The sequence below is a fragment of the Colobus angolensis genome, unplaced genomic scaffold (assembly GCF_000951035.1).
Source record: "Colobus angolensis palliatus isolate OR3802 unplaced genomic scaffold, Cang.pa_1.0 Scaffold33, whole genome shotgun sequence".
In the NCBI taxonomy this organism is placed as follows: domain Eukaryota; kingdom Metazoa; phylum Chordata; class Mammalia; order Primates; family Cercopithecidae; genus Colobus; species Colobus angolensis.
Genome location: NW_012116599.1, coordinates 12,779,397 through 12,791,096, shown reverse-complemented (window position 1 = coordinate 12,791,096; position 11,700 = coordinate 12,779,397).

The window sequence follows — 11,700 nt, the reverse complement described above, 5'->3', positions numbered from 1 at the left end:
CCCTGTGCAGTCTGCTGGTCTTTCAAGTGTTCGTCTTGTGTGTATTTCGAGACAAAGTCAGGCACTGGAGGTCGCGGAAGAAAAACAGGACCCCATGGTCAGCTTAAGGGCTCTTATCTCTCATCCTCAGCAATGCCTCAGCCCCGGCTCCAACTCACACCCACCCACATCAATCCCCAAGTGTCTTCATAAGAATATACCAGGCCGGGCGTGGTGGCTCACACCTATAATCCCAGCACTTTGGGAGGCCGAGGCTGGCAGATCACCTGAGGTCAGAAGTTTGAGACCAACCTGGCCAACATGGTGAAACCCGTCTGTATTAAAAATACGAAAATTAGCTGGGCATGGTGGCAGGCACCTGTAATTCCAGCTGCTTGGGAGGCTGAGGCAGGAGGATCACTTGAACCCAGGAGACGGAGGTTGCAGTGAGCCAAGATCGCGCCATTGCACTCCAGCCTGGGTGACAGAGTGAGATTCTGCCTCAAATAATAATAATACCAAACACTTACATGGCCTTACAAAGTGCTGGACACTCTTTTGGTGCTCTCCAATATTTTCTTAAAATGTTTGTAAATTGTATTTACAAATTTTATTATTGATAATACAATTTACAAATATTGATTCATCTAACCCTTGCAACACCCTATCAAGTAGCTGCTGTAATTATTCCACTGTGCAGATGAGGAAACTGAGCTTGCCTAACCCTCAAGTGGCAGAGCTGGGACTAAAGACGCTTCTGAGCCCAAGCAGTACTCCCTCCGAGAGAAGTCCTGAGAATGCTATTGTCCTGCACCTCATTAAATTCCATGCCAGGCTTTAGCATGTCTTATAAACAGCTGGTTCACCTTGACCCAGTGCCCTGGCTCCAAGCATTGGCAGCTGCTCTAGGCTGATGTGGTGGGAAGAGAATTAGGAGTCCAAAAATTTGGATTCTGGTCCTAGGTCCACGCCTAATAGTTTGTGCATCTTTGGCAAGAATCTACCTTCCTGGGTTCAGCTGCTCCAACTGGTGGGAAGGGAGCTGTGTGAGGTGCCCACCCAGGACCCTTCCACTGCTAGGGGCTGAGCCTAGATGAGGATCAAGAGTGTGTGGGTGGGGAAGGAGCTGGAACCTGAATCCCCCTGGGTGGGGTGGACAAGGGTCTCAGCAAAACCCAGCCTCACACTCAAGTAGCCAGACAACGTCAGAGGTGACACCATCAGGTTGAACTCTGAGAAATTGCCATTCTGTAGATTAAAATAGCCAAACAGGAACAATTTCATAGGGTCCCACTAAGGCTACCAGTAGCTGGTGCTGCTCTGGCCTTGCCAGTACCAAACCCAGAGCCAAGCGTCTCGCACGTGAAATCTCACCTCTCCCACGCAGCCCCTCAGGCTGGCCTTCACATCCTATCACAGATGCGGGGAAACAGAGAAGTGGGTCGGAGAGGCTTCCCCAGGAGCACACAGCCAGTTGGTGGTGGAGATGAGTGGATCTGAGCCTGGATCTGCCAGATTCCAGAACCCAGCCACTGGGTTTTCCTGCCACGAGCCCCACAGCTGCGATTCTGATGTCTGAACGTTCTGTGAAGTCCCTGATAAAAGACAACATCGGGCGACCCCTGCCCGCCTCCTCTCCATCTCTTGTTGGGAGCACAACCTCGTGGGCACCTTGCAAAGCCTGGGGCCTCCCTGCTGGCATTCATCTTGCCCGCTTTGGGGAGATGCTTGGCATTTCACAGATCTGTACGGAGCACCTTCCAGCGCAGGAAACAGATAAACAGAGAAGCCCTGGTCCCTGCCTCCGGGATTCCACAACCAAAGGGAGTCAACAGTTGTGGGGAGTGAGGGAGTGGTGCCCTGGGTGGCTTTTCCCAGAGGAAAAGTCTTTGTTCTTGGCTGAGTTTGGGTGGGACTTGACCTGCTGGCTCCCACATCCAAATAATGCCATCTCTCCCAACAGCAGGCAGCTCTGCCTCCGGTCAGCTAACTGCACTGGCAGAGCAACCCTGGAGGTAGCAAGCCCCACGCATGGTCAGCCTCTTTCCCCAAGAAAAACCCATTTCCAGTGGGTTCCACAAGTCCTCTTGGCCCCGTGCTTTGCTGGAATTCCCAGGCCAAACCGAGAGCTGCGGTGTTGACCCCACGCTGGTCCAGGACTGTGGGGCCTCCTCTTTGGAGTTCAAACCAGCAGTGAGTTTAGGGCAGAATTAGGGAGTGTTCCTGAGCTGGCTGAACTGAGCCTTCTGCACACGGTCCCATCCAACATGACCACTGGGCATCCCAAGAACCAAGTGGGGTGCAATCCCAGTGGGCGTGGAGGGGCCATGACTGTCATGCTCTTTAAAATGGCCCTTGTCAAGGCATTTCCAAGCATCGCACCCCGCTTCAGAATTATCCAGCAGGAACAACTCTTGTTTATGTCAACAAAGGAACGTGTGAGTCGATTTAGAGATAGGCCGTACCTCCAGAAGTGTCTCGAGCCAGATCGAGATCAGGGCCTGGTTGTGAAGTCAGGGTGTGCGCCCAGAAGTGGTGGGAGCCCCGCTTCTAGAAGTGCTGTGGCTCCTGCATTCCGCTGGATTCTCCTCGAGTCTGAGGGCCTCCTCTATCAGGTCCATGCCCTATATACACCTAAGGGAGTCCCCAGCATCTGCCTCCCACTCATCTGGCCAAGCACGTTCCAGAAACGACAGCAGCATGTAGGCCCAGCCCTGGCCCAATTAGGATGCGAGGGCTCGTTAGTCAGAAGGAAGTCTGTCCAGCTGTCCACGCGGTCAGGCAGGCCTGAGTCAGAGGATGAGCCATGAGCCATTTCAGTCAAGGTCGTTCTTCAAGTGGATGCACTGAGCAGAATGTGTGCTCAGCAGGATGGGCTTCCCAGGGCCCCGGAGAGTCTGGAAAGCTCAGGGGTGAGGAGCCAGGCAGGACTTGGCTGCTCTTCTGATTCAGCCACAGACCACACAGGTGAGTGGGGCCACTTTTTTGGCCTTTTGGGATCTCAGTTTCTTCCTCTGAAAAATAAAGGTAAAAATATCATAATAGGGCACAGTGGCTCACGCCTGTAATCCCAGCACTTTGGAAGGCCAAGGCAGGTGGATCATGATGAGGTCAGGAGTTCGAAACCAGCCTGGCCAATATGGTGAAACCCCGTCTCTACTAAATATATGAAAAATTAGCCCAATGTGATGGTGGGCACCTGTAGCCCACTCGGGAGCCCGAGGCAGGAGAACCGCCTGAGCCCTGGAGACAGAGGTTGCAGCGAGCCGAGATCTCGCCACTGCACTCCAGCCTGGGTGACAGAGCAAGACTCCACCTCAAAAAAAAAAAAAAAAGAGGTTTGTTTTAATGTTAATGCTGGTCAGCTATATCTGAATTCCAGAAGGAGGAACGTAGGAGACACGTTTGAACTCTGACCCCCACTTCCCGTCATGGTCTGAACTAGTTTTTCAGGTTAAGTTGGGAATGCCCTTGGATGAGGAAGGGTCCATTCCGTTGGTTGGGGGGCTTAGCATGTTATTTCTGGTTTACACTCCATTACCCAGTCCCCTCAACCCCTGGCAACCACTCATCTATGTTCTGTCTCTCTGGATTTGCCTATTCCGGACATTTCATGTAAATGCAATCATACGCTATGCGGCCTGTGCGACTGGCGTCTTCCACCGAGCACCATGTTTCCAAGATTCATCCAGGTTGTAACGTGTGTCAGCACCTCATTCCTTTTCATGGCTCAATAATATTTTATTGTACGGCTACACTACAGCTATGGTTTGAATGCTTGTATCCTCTTCAAAATTCATGTCAAAACTTAATCCCCAATGCAATAGTATTAAGAGGTAGGACCAGGCCGTGAAGATGGAAGAGACTAGAATCTTCATGAAAGAGCTTGGGGGAGTGGTTTGTCCTGCTCCACCATGTGAGGACACCGTGTTCATCCCCTCCAGGGGATGCAGAAACAAGGCACTGTTAGATACGAGTTCTAAATTTCTTTTCAAAGAATTAATACGTCAGTATGTTCAATTCTTTGCCTTCTATTTTTAAACTTAACTTCCTCGTAAAGAAACCTTTTTCGATTACCTGCTCTACCCTGACTCATTCCAATTACCTGCTACCTGCTCTGCTCTGATTCCTGCCAAAGCACTGATCCCATCATTTCCTTTAAATTGGTCAGTCGGAATTAGTTTAGCCCGTGCGATCTAACCCTAGCCAATAGGGGAACGACACAGCAGCAGGGGCCACGTGACTCAGGGATAAGAATCCCTTCCCCTCCCTTGTCCAAGTGTGCGCTCACCATTGCTCCATCTGTAAGGGCGCACCCTTCTATAGGAGTAACTTGCCTTGCTGAGAATTAAACAGAAAATTTTATATTCGAGTGCTATTCCTTTTGTGGCCCAAAATTTTATATATAACAGCACCGTCTTGGAAGCAGAGACCGAGCCTTCACCAGATGTTGAGTCTGCTGGTGTCTTGATCTTGGACTTTCCAGCCTCCAGGGAAATAAATTTCTATTATTTATAAATTACTTAGTCTGTGGTATTTTGTTATAGCAGCACAAATAGACGAAGTCGCTTTTTTTTTTTTTTTTTTCGAGACAGAGTCTTGCTCTGTCTCCCAGGCTGGAGTGAAATGGTGCGATCTTGGCTCACTGCAACCTCCACCTCCCAGGGTGGAACAATTTTCCTGCCTCAGCCTCCTGAATAGCTGGGATTACAGGCGCATGCCTCCATGCCCAGCTAATAAATCACATTTTATTTATGAATTCATCCATGGATGGGCATTTGGGTTGTTTCTGGTGTTTCAGGCTATTTTGACTAATGCTATTATGAACACTAGTGTAGAAGTTTTTGTGCAGACATATACCTCCAGTGTTCTGGGGTATTTCTGCCTAGGAGCGGAATTGCTGGGTTGTACAGTCATTTTGTATTTAACTTTTTGAGGATCTGCCCAGTTATCTTCCACAGCAGCTATACCGCTCCACATTTTCACAGGCAATGTGGGAGGGTTCTAATCACTCCACATCCTCATCAACACTTGTTATTATGTCCTTTCAGTTCTTCTGATTCCAGCCTTCCTAGTGGGTGTGAAGCGGCATCTCACTGTGGCTTTTGATTTGCATTTCCCTGATGACTAAGGAGGCTAAGCATCTTTGCATGTGCTTCTTGGTCATGGGAGTTGGATTTTAGCCTGGAGGCAATGGGAAGATTTCAAACATTTTTAGACAAGGGAGTGACCCAACCTGATTTATTTTTAGTAAGTGCCCCTTTTGGTTTCAGGGGGAATAGCACGGAAGGTGAGTGTGTTGCAGTTTTCCAGGTGAGATCAAACAAAAGCCTGGATGAAGCAGAGACAGTGATGACTGGGAGGGGCCTGGCCCTTAGAGAGCAGAAGAATCAACATGATCAGGAAAGCAAACCGGGGGAGGCTTTGGGAACACATGAGGTTAAAGTATTCGGAACTGATTTCCATAGTGTCCGTGACTGTGTTCCAGATTCCTCCTTTAGATTCTAATCTCCTTTTTTTCTTTTTTGAGACTGAGTTTTTCTTTTGCTGCCCAGGCTAGAGTGCAGTGGCACGGTCTTAGCTCACTGCAACATCTGCCTCTAGGGTCTAAGCCGTTCTCCTGCCTCAGCCTCCCAAGTAGCTGGGATTATGGTCACCTGCCACCACGCCTGGCTAATTTTGTATTTTTAGTAGAGACAAAGTTTCACCGTGTTGGTGGAGCTGGTCTTGAACTCCTGACCTCAGGTGATCTGCCACCTCGGCCTCCCAAAGTGCTAGGATTACAGGCATGAGCCACCATGCCTGGCCTAGATTCTAATCTCTTGGAGGGTGGGGACAAAGTTATTATTTCTTGCAGCAAGTATTTACTGTGTTCCTACCATGTTCCTGGCATTCATCTAGGAACTTGGGTTACATCATCAATAAACCAGACCAAGATCCTTGCTCTCGTGGAATTTGCATTCTTCGGGGGATGGAAGGGTTAGGATTGTTGCCAAACACCTAGATACAGCCTGCTAGGACCAGAACCTGTACAAGCACTTTACAGGGATCGCCTCATTTGCCATCACTAACCCTGGACTCTGTAAGACCTGGGAGGTGTGGAGTGATGCTCCTTATGGAAGAGAAGATGATGTGGAGGCAGGAAGCTGTGGACTCCTCCTCACCCCAACCCCTGTGCAGTCTGCTGGTCTTTCAAGTGTTCGTCTTGTGTGTATTTCGAGACAAAGTCAGGCACTGGAGGTCGCGGAAGAAAAACAGGACCCCACGGTCAGCTTAAGGGCTCTTATCTCTCATCCTCAGCAATGCCTCAGCCCCGGCTCCAACTCACACCCACCCACATCAATCCCCAAGTGTCTTCATAAGAATATACCAGGCCGGGCGTGGTGGCTCACACCTATAATCCCAGCACTTTGGGAGGCCGAGGCTGGCAGATCACCTGAGGTCAGAAGTTTGAGACCAACCTGGCCAACATGGTGAAACCCGTCTGTATTAAAAATACGAAAATTAGCTGGGCATGGTGGCAGGCACCTGTAATTCCAGCTGCTTGGGAGGCTGAGGCAGGAGGATCACTTGAACCCAGGAGACGGAGGTTGCAGTGAGCCAAGATCGCGCCATTGCACTCCAGCCTGGGTGACAGAGTGAGATTCTGCCTCAAATAATAATAATACCAAACACTTACATGGCCTTACAAAGTGCTGGACACTCTTTTGGTGCTCTCCAATATTTTCTTAAAATGTTTGTAAATTGTATTTACAAATTTTATTATTGATAATACAATTTACAAATATTGATTCATCTAACCCTTGCAACACCCTATCAAGTAGCTGCTGTAATTATTCCACTGTGCAGATGAGGAAACTGAGCTTGCCTAACCCTCAAGTGGCAGAGCTGGGACTAAAGACGCTTCTGAGCCCAAGCAGTACTCCCTCCGAGAGAAGTCCTGAGAATGCTATTGTCCTGCACCTCATTAAATTCCATGCCAGGCTTTAGCATGTCTTATAAACAGCTGGTTCACCTTGACCCAGTGCCCTGGCTCCAAGCATTGGCAGCTGCTCTAGGCTGATGTGGTGGGAAGAGAATTAGGAGTCCAAAAATTTGGATTCTGGTCCTAGGTCCACGCCTAATAGTTTGTGCATCTTTGGCAAGAATCTACCTTCCTGGGTTCAGCTGCTCCAACTGGTGGGAAGGGAGCTGTGTGAGGTGCCCACCCAGGACCCTTCCACTGCTAGGGGCTGAGCCTAGATGAGGATCAAGAGTGTGTGGGTGGGGAAGGAGCTGGAACCTGAATCCCCCTGGGTGGGGTGGACAAGGGTCTCAGCAAAACCCAGCCTCACACTCAAGTAGCCAGACAACGTCAGAGGTGACACCATCAGGTTGAACTCTGAGAAATTGCCATTCTGTAGATTAAAATAGCCAAACAGGAACAATTTCATAGGGTCCCACTAAGGCTACCAGTAGCTGGTGCTGCTCTGGCCTTGCCAGTACCAAACCCAGAGCCAAGCGTCTCGCACGTGAAATCTCACCTCTCCCACGCAGCCCCTCAGGCTGGCCTTCACATCCTATCACAGATGCGGGGAAACAGAGAAGTGGGTCGGAGAGGCTTCCCCAGGAGCACACAGCCAGTTGGTGGTGGAGATGAGTGGATCTGAGCCTGGATCTGCCAGATTCCAGAACCCAGCCACTGGGTTTTCCTGCCACGAGCCCCACAGCTGCGATTCTGATGTCTGAACGTTCTGTGAAGTCCCTGATAAAAGACAACATCGGGCGACCCCTGCCCGCCTCCTCTCCATCTCTTGTTGGGAGCACAACCTCGTGGGCACCTTGCAAAGCCTGGGGCCTCCCTGCTGGCATTCATCTTGCCCGCTTTGGGGAGATGCTTGGCATTTCACAGATCTGTACGGAGCACCTTCCAGCGCAGGAAACAGATAAACAGAGAAGCCCTGGTCCCTGCCTCCGGGATTCCACAACCAAAGGGAGTCAACAGTTGTGGGGAGTGAGGGAGTGGTGCCCTGGGTGGCTTTTCCCAGAGGAAAAGTCTTTGTTCTTGGCTGAGTTTGGGTGGGACTTGACCTGCTGGCTCCCACATCCAAATAATGCCATCTCTCCCAACAGCAGGCAGCTCTGCCTCCGGTCAGCTAACTGCACTGGCAGAGCAACCCTGGAGGTAGCAAGCCCCACGCATGGTCAGCCTCTTTCCCCAAGAAAAACCCATTTCCAGTGGGTTCCACAAGTCCTCTTGGCCCCGTGCTTTGCTGGAATTCCCAGGCCAAACCGAGAGCTGCGGTGTTGACCCCACGCTGGTCCAGGACTGTGGGGCCTCCTCTTTGGAGTTCAAACCAGCAGTGAGTTTAGGGCAGAATTAGGGAGTGTTCCTGAGCTGGCTGAACTGAGCCTTCTGCACACGGTCCCATCCAACATGACCACTGGGCATCCCAAGAACCAAGTGGGGTGCAATCCCAGTGGGCGTGGAGGGGCCATGACTGTCATGCTCTTTAAAATGGCCCTTGTCAAGGCATTTCCAAGCATCGCACCCCGCTTCAGAATTATCCAGCAGGAACAACTCTTGTTTATGTCAACAAAGGAACGTGTGAGTCGATTTAGAGATAGGCCGTACCTCCAGAAGTGTCTCGAGCCAGATCGAGATCAGGGCCTGGTTGTGAAGTCAGGGTGTGCGCCCAGAAGTGGTGGGAGCCCCGCTTCTAGAAGTGCTGTGGCTCCTGCATTCCGCTGGATTCTCCTCGAGTCTGAGGGCCTCCTCTATCAGGTCCATGCCCTATATACACCTAAGGGAGTCCCCAGCATCTGCCTCCCACTCATCTGGCCAAGCACGTTCCAGAAACGACAGCAGCATGTAGGCCCAGCCCTGGCCCAATTAGGATGCGAGGGCTCGTTAGTCAGAAGGAAGTCTGTCCAGCTGTCCACGCGGTCAGGCAGGCCTGAGTCAGAGGATGAGCCATGAGCCATTTCAGTCAAGGTCGTTCTTCAAGTGGATGCACTGAGCAGAATGTGTGCTCAGCAGGATGGGCTTCCCAGGGCCCCGGAGAGTCTGGAAAGCTCAGGGGTGAGGAGCCAGGCAGGACTTGGCTGCTCTTCTGATTCAGCCACAGACCACACAGGTGAGTGGGGCCACTTTTTTGGCCTTTTGGGATCTCAGTTTCTTCCTCTGAAAAATAAAGGTAAAAATATCATAATAGGGCACAGTGGCTCACGCCTGTAATCCCAGCACTTTGGAAGGCCAAGGCAGGTGGATCATGATGAGGTCAGGAGTTCGAAACCAGCCTGGCCAATATGGTGAAACCCCGTCTCTACTAAATATATGAAAAATTAGCCCAATGTGATGGTGGGCACCTGTAGCCCACTCGGGAGCCCGAGGCAGGAGAACCGCCTGAGCCCTGGAGACAGAGGTTGCAGCGAGCCGAGATCTCGCCACTGCACTCCAGCCTGGGTGACAGAGTGAGACTCCATCTCAAAAAAAGAAAAAAAATCATAATAAACCCCAAGCAGCATGACAGCAGAGATTCTGAATGCTTTGTTTGCCGCTGCAACCCAGTATCTAGAACAGTTTCTGATACACCACTGTGGTCTGATAAACACTCATTAGTGAAAGGATGAGTGTTACCTTTCCAGGCAGGGCAGATGTGAATCTCTCTACCCAGCGTCTGGCCCATGGCAGGGACCCATCAGATTTAGCACCTGGCAGTGAATCCTTTTCTTCTCTAGGCACCACAACCATGCCCAAGGCTCCCTGGGCCATGAGCTTATCCCCAGAAGGACCAGTCATTTGCCGGCATGCAGCCAGAAGATATAAACCACCTCACTGCAGGTCACCACCAGACAGTGTGGGTGAGGCTGCAGAAGCTGCAGAAGCAGTCACATTTAGCCCAGGGTAGGCTTTTTGTCTTAGTCTTGAGCCAGGGATGCGGGAGGCCCTGTCCTTTGTTCCCCTCCCCTCCACTGGATGAAGTCCTTTCACGGGATCTGTGGTTGGCTGCTCGGCTCCCAGTGGTTCCCATGGCTCAGAGCCAAATGTGCCCCTCTTTTCCGGAAGGTCAGCTCTCCCTGACTGCCCCCAGGTCAGAGGGACCTCCTGGATGGCCTTTTCTGGGTCCTCTTGCTCCTGTTCTGGTCTACCCTCTCCCCAGTTCTGAGACAGATTTTGACTTTGGAATTTTCAAAAGTCCCTCCCAAAGGCCAGCCCATATTGGCGGTCCTCAGCAAACCCAGACTGCCCAGCCAGACTCACACCCCACAGGAGGTCAGGGAATCACCTTAACATTGATGCCTTTAGATACAGCCATAGAAGAGGTATTTTCTAAAGATGGGTGAAGTATAAGGGACTAGGCAGGCATGGTGGCTCACACCTGTAATCCCAAAATTTGGGAGGCTGAGGCAGCTGAATCACTTGAGATCAGGAGTTTGAGGTGAAACCCCACCTCTACTAAAAACACAAATATTAGCCAGGTGTGGCAGCACACACCCGCAGTCCCAGCTACTCAGGAGGCTGAGGCATGATCATCGCTTGAACCCAGGAGGCAGAGGTTGCAGTGAGCAGAGATCGTGCCACTGCACTCAGCCTGGGCAACAGGGTGAGACCCTGTCTCACAAATCAAAAATAAGAAATAAATAACTAAATAAAAGTCATTATTTAAAAAATACTGGTGAGTAATATAATGAAAGCCTTTAAAATGTGGTTTAAGGGGGCTCATTAACTCTAACCTGGCCCAGTCACTTAGTGAAAACACATGATTTCAAAAGGACCTGAAGAGCTTGTACAAAGAAGCTTGATTAGGCATGCAAATTTGATGTATATTTGACTCCCAAGGATCAACTGATTGAGTGTTCAAACGTATTCACTGAACACACCCTTGTAGCCAGCACCATGCTGACCAGGGAGGAGCAGGAGAGTGAGATCCTGGGCCAAGTCCCAGAGCTCCAAGTGCTACTGTTTACACAGTGGGGAAGACCAACACGCAAGAAGCAGAGGCCAGTGAGGGCAGGTGTGGGGTGGACTGTAACAGTGACAGTAGGAAGTGGTGAGAACAGGTGCAGTCAGTAAGACTTCCTGGAGGAAGAGGTAAGATTTGGGCTAGACTAGGAAGAAAAGTGAAATGTAAGAAGCAGAGGAGAACATTTCAGTGGAGAGCACAGGGCCCAGTACGCAGTGAGTGCTCCATTGGATTCTGAGGAAGGGAGGGGAGAGGTGTGGAGAAAAATCCCTGTGGTCAGGGGACAGTGCCTGGCTTACCAGGATCATCATTACTTTAATCTGTTTTCTTTTTGATGGCTTTTATGATTTTTTATTTCTCCTTGATGTTCTGCAGCTCCATTATGGGCTGTTCAAGTGTGAATTCACTTTCATTCACCCAGCCTAGGACTCAGTGTGGTTTTTCAACCCAGAACTCAGGTCTTTCTCCAAACCTTGAAAAATCCTCAGTCATTATTTCTTTGAATGTAACCTCTCCTACTTTAGTTTTTAAAAATTTATTCTGTAGATTTTGTTTTTGCTTCTTTCATATTTTCCATCTATTTACCTGCTGGTGCTTCATTCTGGGTGATTTTCTCAGATATCTCTTCCAAATCACTAAATCTAAAGTCATCTCTATTTAAGATTTTATATATATATATTTGAAACGGAGTCTCACTCTGTCACCCAGGCTGGAGTGCAGTGGCACAATCTTGGCTCACTGCAACCTCCACCTCCTGGGTTCAAAGGATTCTCCT